General features: G+C 52.7%; 1 long non-coding RNA gene across 1 annotated transcript; it reads right to left on the reverse strand.

Annotated features, from left to right (window-relative positions):
• Positions 1–659: 659 nt before the first annotated feature.
• On the reverse strand, positions 660–3,612 carry LOC147356265 (uncharacterized). The gene is made up of 2 exons (XR_015143172.1): positions 2,817–3,612; positions 660–1,130 (listed from the first exon to the last, which is right to left on the reverse strand). It is a non-coding gene; the product is annotated as an uncharacterized LOC147356265 (long non-coding RNA).
• Positions 3,613–13,825: the final 10,213 nt, after the last annotated feature.

Below are 13,825 nucleotides of genomic sequence, written 5' to 3' on the forward strand. Positions count from 1 at the left end.
CTTCCACACTGTGCCCACACCCCCAGAAGAAGCATCAGCTTTCCAAATGTTTAAGTCCTGCTCATTCTTTGGGGCCATTTCAAAATCGTTTTCCACAGAGCGCCTCCTGACCCTGGTTAGGGGCTGGGGCTCGGCCCATGCTGGCCCCTGGCAGCAGCTTGCACAGAGGCTTTGCCCTGTACCAGCCAAGTGGGTGGGCGGGAGGCCTTGAGCCTCTTAGGGCCAGGCTTCCTCCCGGTCAGAGATGCTGTGAGGACAGCGCATCACGAGCACTCACTTCATAGCTGTGGATACAAAGCCCCTTCTCTTCTTTCTTCAGGGGGCTCAGCTGGGCCAGCGGGAGCCCGCCTGCAGACACACGTGAGTGGGCACCTCCCGTAGAGCCCTGCTCGTTTCAGCTGTCTGTCGGCCACGTCCGGTGACCTCCTGGATGGGGGCTTCGTCCAGAGGCACCAGCCTCTCTGGCATGCGTGCTCCCACCCTGCTCCTCACAGCCCCTCACTGAGCCTATTGGGGCCCAAGCAAGGTCAGCTCCACGACACCCACATCCGATCAGGGTACCCCCGCCACCCCCAGAGCTACAGAGTGCTTCCAGAACCACCAGTTGGTGATCTTCAAGCGACTTGAATAGAGAGAAAAAAAAACCCACCACGTGTTGGTTGAAGTTAAATGGACCTCTTTGCACTAAATCAATCACACTTAGCTGTGTGCCTTCCCACTGTTTCAGTCATGCAGTAGCTCAGAGCAGATTTCCCTCCTCAAGGAGGTAACGGTGACTGGTCCCACTTTCCAGATGGGACAGGAAGACAGATGCTGGTAAGGCTGTGGGCAGATGACAGGATGGCTTTCTGGTAATGCAAGAGTGGGGATGCACATGCAGGGTCCACAGCCGGAGGCAGCACGGCCTGGAAGAAGCCAGGAGGGGGACGCAAGCTGAATTCTGAGAGGGCTCCAGGAGCGGAGTCTGACAGGAGCAGTGCCAGGAGAGGAAGCCTTCCAACCCAGGGCCGGTTTGTATTGTCCGCAGGACAGAAAATAGACCATTCTCTGTGTCCTTCATGACTTCACCGAGGGAAGAATGCGAGTCTACTCTGTATCCTTCATGACTTCACCGAGGGAAGAATGCGAGTCTATAGGAACACCAGAGAGACACAAATCTGCACACTCATGGGTATTTCTGTCTGCTGCGTGTATGCCCTGCTGCCTGGGGCCTGCATGGAGGACGAGGGATACTCTGCCACCTGACAGAAGACAGTTTGCTCAAAGCCCACTGTAAACCCCCAAATGTGAGGTTCTTTAAGTTCACTTTCCCTGAGGGCCCCAGGAACGCACGCTTTTACTCTCCGAGTGCACACATCAAAGCACATGCTTGTCAACACAACTTTTCTCCCCAACCCTAGAGACCAACCATCACACCCCCTTCCAGAAGTCTGCGGTTGGCAGTGGTTCTGACTGGGACCCCAACCTTCACAGCTGCTGGGCAGGGCGGGGCTGGACCCCAGGTTGCTGTGACCGGAAACCCAGCCTGCTCTCTCAGCCATCCCCCTCCCGTCACCTACAGCCCACAGGCTCTCACTTCCTCTTTCCTAGAACAGAAATACTCCGGCAAAACAGCTCCACATGTGGCATGTGGAGACGCTTCGTATACCTTTGCCTCCTCCTGGCCTCCATTCTTTCCTGCATAGTTACATCCCTGCTTCTAGCCCACTCAGGTCTTCCTCTCCACCTGGCTCTGTCTCCCGCTTTCTCTTTCCTTTTTAGCTTTCCTACCAAGACTCTGAGAGCACCCACTCCTTCTGCGTTTTCTTCCCTCTTCCCCTACCCCCTTTCAGGCTTCAGTCTCCCTCTGTCTCCTTCGTCCCCTTCTTCCACCTCCACTCCATTCCTTTCTCCCTAGTTCTGAAGCAAGTGGGCCAGAGAATCTGTCTCCTCCCCTTTGCCTCTCCTCTCCCCGCTCCTCCCCCAGACACACAAAAGGGGACAGAGGCACCAGATGGCCCTGGTGCTAGCAGCCGGGCTCAGGGGGCCTGCTGCCCACAGAGGTCCCCGCTGGGCCTGCAAGCTAGTCCAAGCTGCTGCCCGGCCCAGCCGCCCAGCTGGCAGAGAAGCAGGGCACAGGGCCAGCCTCCTCCACACGAGGCCAGCTCCCCCTGCCAGCTCCCCATGCCCGGCCTGCCCCTGGGCCAGCCCTCAAGTGGGGGCGGGGGGCGGCGGGCAGACTCACCAGCTGAAAAGCAGAGAGTGTCCCCAGGTGTCTGAGCCTCAGTACCAGAGTACAGGGCCCAGTGGCCTACAGGGATACTAGGGTTTCCCAGGAGGGATAGGAGTGCCTGGCAATCTGCTCTTTCTATGTAACAGACTGTGCCAAGGAGGGGCCTCAGCGATGGGTGAGTGGGCCACAGAGGAGTTCACTGTCACCCAACTCATCCTCCCCGCCGCCCACAAAAAAGCGTAGCTGATGCAGCAAATAGTGTTAATAGCTACCATTTATCCAATAGTTAGTTGAGTGTGTGAGTGAGAGTTGCTCAATCATGTCTGACTCTTTGTGACTCCATGGACTGTAGCCCACCAGGCTTCTCTGTCCATGGGATTGGATTCTCCAGGCAAGAATACTGGAGTGGGTTAAACTGAGTCATTACTGCAGTATCCCAAGACCTTTAGTAATCCTGCAGGGTAAGTATTTGGATGTCCACTTTACAGACAAAGAAACTGAGGCTCAGAGAAGTTCAGTGACTCATCCCAAGCATAGCCAGAATGCCAGTTAGCACTGTTTAAAGTTTCTTTGCTAAGCTAATGTTCCAAACATGGGTACCTACTCTCTCTTTTTCCTCCATTTGCCCCACTCAGGCCTTCAGGAAAGCCACGTGGTGCATGGCAGAAGTTTCCAATCCTGGCCATGACGAGTGCCTCAGGGACTTTTTAAAAACCAAGATCCCAAGACTTCTCCTCTGGAGATTCTGATGTGTACCCAGCCTCTCTGGGAGACACTTAATGCAAGAGCACCCTGTGAAAGAGGCAGCCTGGGTTTCCTTTGAGAAAAGATGCTTTGATCCCTCCCGGCCTCAGTTTCCTGGTACAAAAACATGAAGACGATGTTTACTTGACCAACACGTCACACGTATCGTATGCTGCCTGGCCTGGTGCCAGGAGTACTGTCGACGAGCAGTTGATGTCAGCTCTCTTTCACTTCCCTCCAGACACTTGAGGTTCCAGAGTCCAGACTTCAGAAGGATCAAGAGAAAGGGGTGAGGTTAACGAATATTGTTCATGATACCCTGACCTTTGAATTGTGCCTGAAGAAAGGTTTGTGCACCCTGCCCCCAGGTCACCAGCTCCCCCAGGGCTGACAACGAGCCAGCATGGGCTAGGTGATTTCCAGGGGCGGGGCCTCTGCTCTCAGAACTTCCATGGAAAGGGCTCAAAAGTGATCTATTCCATCTGTGAAAGGTCAAAGCCCAGCTTTGCTGAGAGTTTCTGTCCAACTGTCAGTGTTCCCCCGCCTGCCTTCCCTTATCCACCAAAGCACACACATCCAGAGACACCCTTACCGCTGCCCGCTCTGGAGAACAACAGGCTCAGCCCCAGGTCCAAGCCCTCCTGCCCTGTCCAGCCACCATCAGCCCCTCAGGACACTCTCTCCCGCCAGCCCGGGGCACCTCCTAGCCCCTGAGCTGAAATCCACTTGCCCACTTTGAAAGGCAACGATCCCGGAATTTTCTTAAGGCCATGCAAGGGTGGTTCTGCAGAGGCTCAACATAAGCAAACATGAAAACTTCTAGAAAAGAGAGGAACTGGAAGAATGTAGAGAACAAAGTGCTGTGAACTAAGATGGAAGAGGTTCCCCAGAGCTTGTGCTCACACGTGGGCATCCCTCACGTGATGTTCAGGGAGGCCTCCTTCCAGGACAGAAGACAAAAGAAGAGGAAGGAGCAAGAGGAGGTGAGGGGGAGGGGGAGAGGGAGGAGGAGGAGGAGGGAGGGGGAGGGGGAGAGGGAGAAGGAGGAGGGAGGGGGAGGGGAGGAGAGGCAGGAACTGCAGTTGTAAACAAGGTAGCCCAGTGACCACAAAGTGGGAGTAGCCCATTTCCAGATGACCTTGGCTGTGAGGATCACGTGAGGAAGTCTGATCAGGCGCACCCTGACTTCAGAGAGTTGCCAGCTAGACCGTAAGAGGCGGAGGGTGGGCAGCAGCACAGGGCGGCTGCGAAATGCTCAAGTTCCTCCTCATCCAGCTCCTCCAACCGGACCAAGCTCTTCCTGCTCTGAACTTGAGCGGGCTGTACCTCTCCACTACAGACTGTGTTCCTGCCCATCCTCGGTGCCTTGGGATAAATGTGGCACTTCTCTCTAGAGCATCGATTTTACTCAATTATTTGGTGGGAGGCACTATTTTGATTAAACGTTTAGGGGGGTTATTTTGCAATAGGTACAAGATGTATGTGAATTTTCTAAATAAGATGGGAATCTTTCAGAAATGTCCCACCTGTAGTCATCTTCATCAACAGCCCAAGGAGTGTCTACTCTCTCCCGTTGCTCAGAGGTATCACCAGGAAGAGTAGAAGAGTGAGTGGTTCGATGCACAGGCTTGAGCACCAGACTGCCTGAGTTCACATCCAGGTACTGCTGGTATGACCTTGCACAAGTTGCTCAACCTCTCTGTGCCTCAGTTTCCCCACCTATGGAATTGGGCTGATAGTAATGGTACGTACTTCCTAGGACATGTGTGTGAAGTGCACAGGGTAAGCACCTATGTCACTGTTTTATTACCCAGGAAACTTGATTCCATGCCACCTGGAACTACCTTCTCTCCCCAGCAAGGGCACTGGTAACACTGGGAGGAAGGACAGGGAAGCCTGGCATGCTGCAGTCCATGGGGTCACAAGTGGGACACAACTGAGTGACTGAACAGCAACAACACTGGGAGAGGGACAGTGATCAGCGGGGTCCAAGCACCAGCAATTTCCCTCCCAACACCCAGCCCCCTGGGTGGCTCTGGGGGCTCTCACCTCAGGGCGCCGCCCCTTGCTGCCCACTTCCTTTATCTGCAAGGTGCTTTATTCACCATCACTATCTTCCCTTTCCTACTAACTCTGCGCATCCTCAGGGTCAGGGCTGGGAATAAAATGAGTCAAAGCTTAGGGCATAAAACTTAAGGAAACTTACTCTCAGCTTTGTGCAAGTGCTCCTGGCTCAGGTCAGGCGTCACCTCTTCCAAGAAGCCCTCTCTGAATCCCATTCATCCAAGTCTTCTTGGATGTCCCTCACCTCTGATCAAAATCCATGGCAACTTTCCGTTGACTAGCTGGCTCCCATACCAACCTGTGCTCCAGAACGTCAGGCGCATAGCATCTTCCTTTCTCCTCCAGCGGAGCCTCATACTTGCTGAGCCAGGGAAGGAAGGCAATGAATGTCCAGTGGATAAAGATAGAAAGAATCTTTCTAGAGGAGACCCTGAAGCCTGGCAAAAGTAAAGTAATATGCTAATTGCCCAGGTGGGGTAATGAGACTGGGGGGAGGAGGGGAGAAGGGGAGAGCAGAGGAAACAGGGATGGCTTATGGCAGAAATGGCCCCCATCTGAGGGGCAGACACCCAGGAAGGAGGGAGAATACTTCCTCCTTCCTGAAAGACATGGAACTCTGGAACTCACTCTGCTCCTTCATTCATACAACAATCATTTACCAAGGACCTGCTGGCACGAGAGCACTAGAGCAAAGAGCCAGAGGGGGGCGGGCCCCACCCCCAGGGCTCCCAAGAGCCCCCACCACCACCTCCATGGACCCAGCTCTTTTTCTCCTTCTCTCCACACTGATATACACCACTAGGCCTGGGCCCTCTGTGCCTAATGCTGACCTGAGTCACACTGACCTCAATCTTCAGAGCCACCTGTGACAATCCTACTGCAGGAACTGTTCCAGCACCATGAGATGTGCTGAACACACAGGAGAAAAACCAGGAGGTTGAGCTGTGGGGCCTTGGGCGTCCTCTCATCCCTGGTCCCCTATCCCTTATCCCCTTCCTTGCCACAGTCCTGATAAGCCCCTAAATGACCAAAAGACAATCCCCACAATGGAAAACCGGCCTCCCAACAGGAGAGGCCCCAGGAGGCAGTGGGAGGAGCAGAGCCTTTGCCTGGATTTGAACCCCAGGTTTGGCAGGTAACTGCCAAGTGACTGTGGCTGTGCCATTCAGGCTGTCTGTGGCCCAGCCCAGACCTACTGGTTAGATGACACGACGTATGTGAAGGCCCATCACTGTCCACTGGAGGCTTCAACAACTGCTAAACCTGTTCCTTTGAACAATGAACTCCATGATTTATCTGGATAGCTTTATAAATTTTCTTTTTGTAATGTTGCAGTGTCCCCACCCCAACTTAAAGCACTATATTCTAAGGTTGTTCTTCTGTCAGATAACCACTACAGTGGTCAAGCACCAGATCATTCCACTTCTGGTTAGCAGAGAGCCAAGCTCCATTCTGGAGACAGATAGCACAAAAGTTGGGGCAACCATCTCCACCCCAGGCATTTGGAAACATTAACCAAAAGGCGGGAAGCTCAGGTTAGGTCAGAAGACATATATGGGAGTTGGGATAGTGAGTGGTGATGACTGAGACAAAGGGCAGTCCAGGGAGAAAAGCCAGCTTGAGAAAACTCGCAGGCATGTGTAGCTCACGTGGGAACTGCATGCAGGTCACGGGCCTGGGGCCCTGGAGAGGAGATATGGCATCATGGGTGATCAAGGTCCAGTCCAAAAGAGCCTTTTATTTAAAATAATGGGTCTGTATTTATCGTGAAAACTACAGAGAGCTACTCTCCAGCAGAAGGTTGGATGAGCAAGGCGGGGGGTGGGGGGTGGGGGATGGCTCCAGGCAGAGGCCACTGTGATGAGCAGCCTCATGAATTACTAGAGCCTGTATTAGGACAGTGACCCAGGAACGGGAAAGAGGAAGTGGAATCAAGAGATATTCAGACGGTAAGAAAAACAAATACAGAAAGCAGAGATGAGAGAAGGGGAGGTGTCTTGGATAACTTCCAGATTTCAGGCAGCTAGACCAATGGCCATTTACTTAGGCAGGGAACCCAGGAGGAGACGATAATAGTGAACTTAGTTTTGGATAAAAGAAGTTTGAAATATTTGAATGACATCTAAGTGGTGTCCTATAGAACTAGCAAGCGGCATTGAGTTCACTGAGTCTGATGAGTACTCTTACGGCCCCCAGGTTCTGTGTTCTCATCTGTAAAATGGAGGTGATACGTACTTCCTGATTGAGAGAATGCTGGCTAAATAAGAACCATGGGAAAGCGCCAACCCCTAGCTGGCACATGGTGGGAATTCCATGAATATTTGTTGAAACTGAAGGTGATGTTGACCATGGATGTTTCTTTGTTTGAATACCTTTACAGAATATGTTCATCATGGTCTCCTCAGGGCAGTTCTGGCTATATGGAGAGTATCATGGTCGGGGTTGCCAGGAGACCAGAGACAGCCGGCAGCTCTTTGTGTCCACCTCCTCAGCTCCGACACCAGGGATACACCTCACCTCTTCTCGCCTCCCTGCCCTGACAACATTCCAGAGACTAGGAGGTGATCTTCCACCTGACTCAGGCAAACTGACATGCAGAGGCCCCAAGGCACATCTTGCCCTGGGAAGATAAACAGGTTTTTATTACCTCCACCTTAGGACAAAGCCCCAACCTCGGGCTGCTGAAGGAGGCACATTCCCAGGAAGAAAAAGTGACCTCCAGTTGAAGTGTGCATGTGACACCTAGACTGTGAGCTCATTAAGGGGAGGAACCAAGTCCCTCAGGCCCCCTTTCCTCCTGGCACCCAGCACCTTCCCCATCTGAGTACACCATGGTCAAGGAAGGTTTGTTGAATTTTCATTCCTTTGTGATTTGTTTCTGTTTCTGAGCCAGGGGCTCCCTCCAGGTGAACAGAGTTAGACACACTCTGCAGAATTCAACAGGAAAATGCCATGCGCACCAGGTCAAGGTTGACAGAGCTGGAAGCTAATAGGCTCCACTGCTGCCTCCTCCTCCTTCCCTGCTCTGCACCTGCCCCAGCCTGTGATGCTGAGGGTTCTGGGAGTACATTCCTGAAGCAGGCCAAAGACAATGCTGTAGGTTCTTTAACAGAGAAAATTCAGTTCACCAGCCCCCAGATTATACCACCTTTAGCAAGAAATGAAAGCAGCTCCAAGGTCTTTCTCCTTCTCGATGATCTCAAATTCTGCTCTATGGAAGGACTTCCCTGCTGGTCCAGTGGTTAAGACTCTGAGCCTCCACTGCAGGGACCACAGGTTAGATTCCTGGTTGGCAAACTAAGATCCCACATGCCTCAGGGCACGGCCAAAACAAGCCAAAAAACCCTAAAACCTCTGGTTCTATGGAGCTCTGGAACAATACAAAAGGCACTAGGGTCTGCCTAACATATGCAAAGGGACCTGCCACTAAAACAAGCCAACTGACACGAACCCACCTTCCTCCTCTATCTTCTCTTCTGCTGGGTCACCTCTTAGACCTCTCTGGCCAGTACCAGGCAACCACCCCAGAGCTGCTTCTCAACTAGCAACAGCAGTAACACAGCTGAACTTGGCCCCACGCCCTGAACAGCAGCTCTGGCATTTCAGCAAGAGGGTGGCCCCCAGACCAACCTCCCTTCCCCCATGCCCCTCTCCCCTGGGCTGACTGATTCTCTTATTCAGTGCCCAGCCTCTGACACCCCTCTCCTGACCTCCCCCCACCTCCACCAGGTGAGCAGTCAGTCATCCAAGGTCTACACGTGGAGAACAGCTGCTTCAGATTTCAGAGATTCGGGAGGCCTGGGGAGACTTTCCTAAATGAGATCCCCGCTTCCGGCACACACTCCCAGTTGCCTAGCAACTGCAGGACGCACTCTGGGAAATCTGAAGCTTCGCCCCCAGCCCCCTGTGCAGTGAGTGATGAGCTGGTGTGGCCCACCTCCGAGGGCATGCACTGCAGCTGATAATTATCGGGGTAACGATCATAATCCCGGACCTGCTATTACTGTGTTTACCGAGGAGCGATTGCCACAGGAGCTCACACCACTGGCCTTTCCCAGGCCCTCACCCTTCCCGCCCAGTGCTGACTAAGGGAGTAGAAATAGCCTCGGGCTGTTCCCAGGAGTAGAAGCCACAGCCTCAGAGAGCCCCGGGGCGCTCCTACACCGGTTCTACCACTTATGCTGCTCCCCAAAGCTGAGAGCGGCCCCCAAAGAAGCAGGAGGAAGTCTGGGAGTGAGGCTCAGGCCACACACCCTTGGCCTGGGTGGGGGCAGGGAGGATCCCAGGTGAAGAGAACCAGAGGTGATGTTTGGGGTGTGGGGGGGCGGAAGGCGGGGGCGCTGGTCTTGCTGGACTCTCTCAGAGAAGCCAGTGGCCTGCTGTCTGCCCTCTTTTCTGAGTGGCCCACTCAAGGCCTGGCTAAGGATGAGGAAGACTTGTGGAGTTAAGGATGTTCAGCACCCCACACCCACCCCACCCCACCCCCACCCCACCCCACCCCACCCCCTGCCCCTTGTGGTCATGTCTGGAACTTTGTCAGCTGTGTCAGCTCAGTTCAGTCGCTCAGTCGTGTCCGACTCTGAGACCTCATGGACTGCAGCACGCCAGGCCTCCCTGTCTGTCGCCAACTCCCAGAGTTTACTCAAACTCATGTCCATTGAGTCGGTGATGCCATCCAACCATCTCATCCTCTGTCGTCCCCTTCTGTGTGTCAGCTGTGTGGGGAAGAGTAAAAGAAAATTCCATGCCTTGTCAGGAAGCCAATGATAAAGGAGGACAGAAGTCTATAACGCTACAGCCAGCCCACTGCTTCTCTTCTGGGAACTCCCTTGTTTATGAAATCCCCACCTAGGCTTCGTGGGTGAAAACAAAAAAAAACAGGCTTTCAGAAAACTCTCTCTCTGAGAATGACATGGCACTTTCTGTAATGCCTGGAAGAGATGTCAGCGAGAAGAGCCCTCTCAGGATCCCCGGGTGCCTCTGGGGTTGTCATCAGTGGGCAGGGGCCTCCTGCACCTCTGCGTTCATGAGGAAGCCTGGCTTGTGACAGCAGTTAGCTGCTCCTGCCTGGACAAGGGTTGTCCCTCCTCCGGACAAGGCTTTCTCCATTTAGGCTGTTGCCAACATTATGATCAGACAGTGGTTCTCAAACTTCAGAGGACATCAGAATCACTTGGTGAGGCTCTGATAAGTTCAGACTCTTGAGCCCCATCCTGAGAGTTTTGTATTCAGTAGGTCTTGGCGGAACCTGGGAATTTGCATTTCAAGTTCCCAAGTGAGGCCAGGGCTGTTGGTCTGAAAACTACACTGAGAATCCCCATGATGAAGGCCACAACGGATACAATCTGTGGTCAGCTACATGGGTCCAGAGTATGGAGAGGATCAGAGAATACAGAAAGGAGGATTGCGGCTGGGAAGGCGTTTGACTGCGGACTAGCTGCCTGCGTTTGGAATTCGGGAAGTACAAGTGGTGTGCACAGGTTATGACGACTTAGATGCTTGTGCTGGGGTTAGGGTAGCAGTTTGGGAATGGGGAGACTAGAGGTGAAAGGCCCCGGCAACTTAGTCGACAATTCTCTGTTATCAGTCTCCCTCTCCCCTCTACTATCAGTGGCTTCCCTCCAGAGAAAGTTCCCTGAGCTACGGCTCCCTGGTGACTCAGGTAGAGGGTGGGAAGGGAGGGCAGAGTGAGCTGAGCTGCGGGTCTCCAAGCACACCTGACCAATAAGGAGCTCACAGGGCAGGATTCTCTGGCTAGGTGGAGTGGGGTCCAAACGCTCAGGGACAGGGAGGAGTCAGGGACAGCACAGCCTGCCTTCTGCTGGCAATTGGCCCTCTCCCTTCCTGGGCTCCTCCAGAGGGTACCCCAGTCAGATGTGCACTAGATGTCTGGACCAGTGGGAATCTAGTCCCTTGGGAGGTGGCAGGGGTGGCTCTGGGAGAAGGGGCCACCTCTGGGCTGGGGAGTGACATCCAGATATTCACTCTGGCCCCCAGTCCCTTCAGGTCAGGAGACCTGGGAGTCAGACAATCCTTCTGGCCATCAAGCATGGCTGCCCAGAGCAGAAGAATGCCAGGGAGGGTGGGAAGCAGAGGCCTGGGCCTGAAAAGAGGTGATGACTAAATAGCAGGAAAGCCAACCCAGCCCTCCTGAGTCATTTCCTTGAGCTTCCTGGGAGCCAATGGGCTTAATGTGCCTGGCACCTGCCTCACCTGTAGGCTAAGGGGGCATATACTGTACAATTTAAGGGGCAGCCAGGGAGATTTTGTGCCCCCCCAAAACCGTCTCCCATCACCTATGGGAGGGCCAGAAATGAGTTTTCATTGCTTTGAGACTCAAGCTATTTTGGAGGGAAAACATGGGGTGGGGGCAGAGACAAAGGATGAAAAACACCAGAATCCTTCTTTGGAGCAGAAAGATGCCATCCAGGAAAGGGCGCAAGGTTGACAGGAAGGCACGTGGGGGACAGCAAGAGAACTTGTGGAGTCACTGCCCCTCGCAGGAGGCCTCCACATGTGCCAGAGGAGCATCTGGGACATGCCAGCTACCTCTGGCCCCTTGAGCAACAGGCTGGGCCCCTCCTGGCCTCCACACCCTGCTTCTTCCCGCCTCCCACCTGTCAGGCATGTTGCAAGACTCCATTGACCAATGTTGACAGAATGCTCCAGAGAAGAATGATCCTGTTGCCAAATGGCTGAGTCATCTAGTCACGTCACCCTTCGCTCCTGCCGAGGAGCAGGGATCACGCGCAGTAACATTTCTTCATAAGGCCTCACCCCTTAGGTGGCCAAGCAGGCTTCCCAGGCCTGCCTTTTCACAAACACAGGAAAGGAACCTTTAGCGAGTGCCTGATGCATGCAAGGACTTAAGCAGACGCTCTCATATATTACATTATCCAGTATGACAAACCTCGGGTTGACATGATGGCACCGATTTTTTCAGCTGAGGCAACAGAAGCAGGGCAGCTAAGTGGTTTGACCCAAAGTTAGTAGGTAGCAGAACAAGGAGTGGACACGGGTTGTCTTCACCCAGGTTCCCCCAGAGCAGAGCCTGCTTATATGTGAGCAGTACATTTGAGAATGTGGTCCAAGGAGGCAGCAACAGGGCAGGAGGGAGCACCAGTACAGACAGTAGTTATACAATGAAGCTGTCCATAAAGGTCAACTGGCTGACCAGTCCCATGGGACCATCTGAGGACACTTTGAAATGTATCTCAAAATCATACACCAGTGTAGAGACCAGACTTATGGGGGCCAGGGGGAAAGTGAGGAGGGATGAGTTGGGAGATTGGGATTGATTTATACATACTACTATACATAAAATAGATAACTAATAAGGACCTACTGGATAGCACAGGGAACTCTACTCAATATTCTCTAATGACCTAGGTGGGAAAAGAATCTAACAAAGGCTGGAAATATATATATATATATACAACTGATTCACTTTGCTATACACCTGAAACTAACACAACACTGTAAATCAACTATACTCCAATAAACATTATTTAAAAAATCATCCACCAGAAGAAAGGGGGAAAGCATTTATCCACTGGCTGTGGTTCCTCATTGGGCAAGAGTTGTCCCACAGGGTATTAACTCTTCTGCATTTCTGAGCTGCGAGTACACAAGTCTGGGAACTCTGCACACAACTGGCTGGAATAAGATCCAAGGCACTGAAGGCTTGAAGTGGTGCCTAAGGGCCGTGCTCTGGTCCACTGCCTGTCCCACCACACCATCACGGATACGCTGAGTAACTTGCACATGATCACCAGAGCACTCAGTGAACCAGTGAAGTCGCTCAGTCGTGTCCGACTCTTTGCGATCCCATGGACTATAGCCTACCAGGCTCCTCCATCCATGGAATTTTCCAGGCAAGAGTACCGGAGTGGGTTGCCATTTTCTTCTCCAGAACACTCGGGGGAAGAGCCAAAATGTGAATCACAGGCCCTGACTCCCGTCCAATCATTCAACAAATATTTAGTGCAGACCTACTATGTGCTAGACCCTGGGGCATAGCAGTGAACCAGGAAAGCGAGACCCTTGCTCTTATGGAGGTTAAATTCTAGTGGGGGAAGGGAAGGGGCATGGGGGACACAGGCAGTTAGCAACTGAACAAATACACAAGTGCTGATTGTTATCAGGCACTGTGCTAAGCACTGGGAAATCCCAGAAGAAACTGTTTTCTTCTCAGGGAGACCCAGGAGCAAAGCACCACAATATAATATGGTAACTGCTGTAATTCGGGTAATGGTTAGGGTTTGGGTTAGGCACAACATCCTCTGGAGCACTTAGAAGGGGCAGCTTACTCTAGACTGGGGAGGGGTTGTGGGCATCGAAAAAGATGAGATGCAAGCTCTTTGGAAGGCCAGGCATCTCTGGAGTTGGGAAAGGGAAGGGTGTTCTTAGGGGGAGGGAACAGCATAGGCCAAGTTAGAGAGGATTGAGAAGATGCTATGCTCTGGAAAGCTGCAAATAATTCAGTGTGACTAGTTGGTGTCTATATGCAGGATAGTGTCAAAACATGAGGCAGAAATAGTAGGCAGGTGATGAACCACAAAGATTTGAGTCCCTAATACTGCAGCATTTGGATTTAATTCTGAAAGTGAAGGCAAACCTCTTTTAGTCCTCTAAGCCCAATTAGCTCCTGAACATCTCAGCTAAGAAGGGAGATAAAACCAATCAGTCAGCACAGAAATAGACCCCAGTGACCTTGAGCCCTGGAGGATGACTGACCTGTGTTGCCTGGGTTACAAGTCAACAACTAAGCCCTTGACACTTGAAAAAGCATGGGAGGCAGAGGGC

The sequence above is a fragment of the Bos grunniens genome, chromosome 16 (genome assembly GCF_055505025.1).
Source record: "Bos grunniens cultivar Pamir isolate PY7600 chromosome 16, Bosgru_T2T1.0, whole genome shotgun sequence".
NCBI classification, from domain to species: Eukaryota; Metazoa; Chordata; class Mammalia; order Artiodactyla; family Bovidae; genus Bos; species Bos grunniens.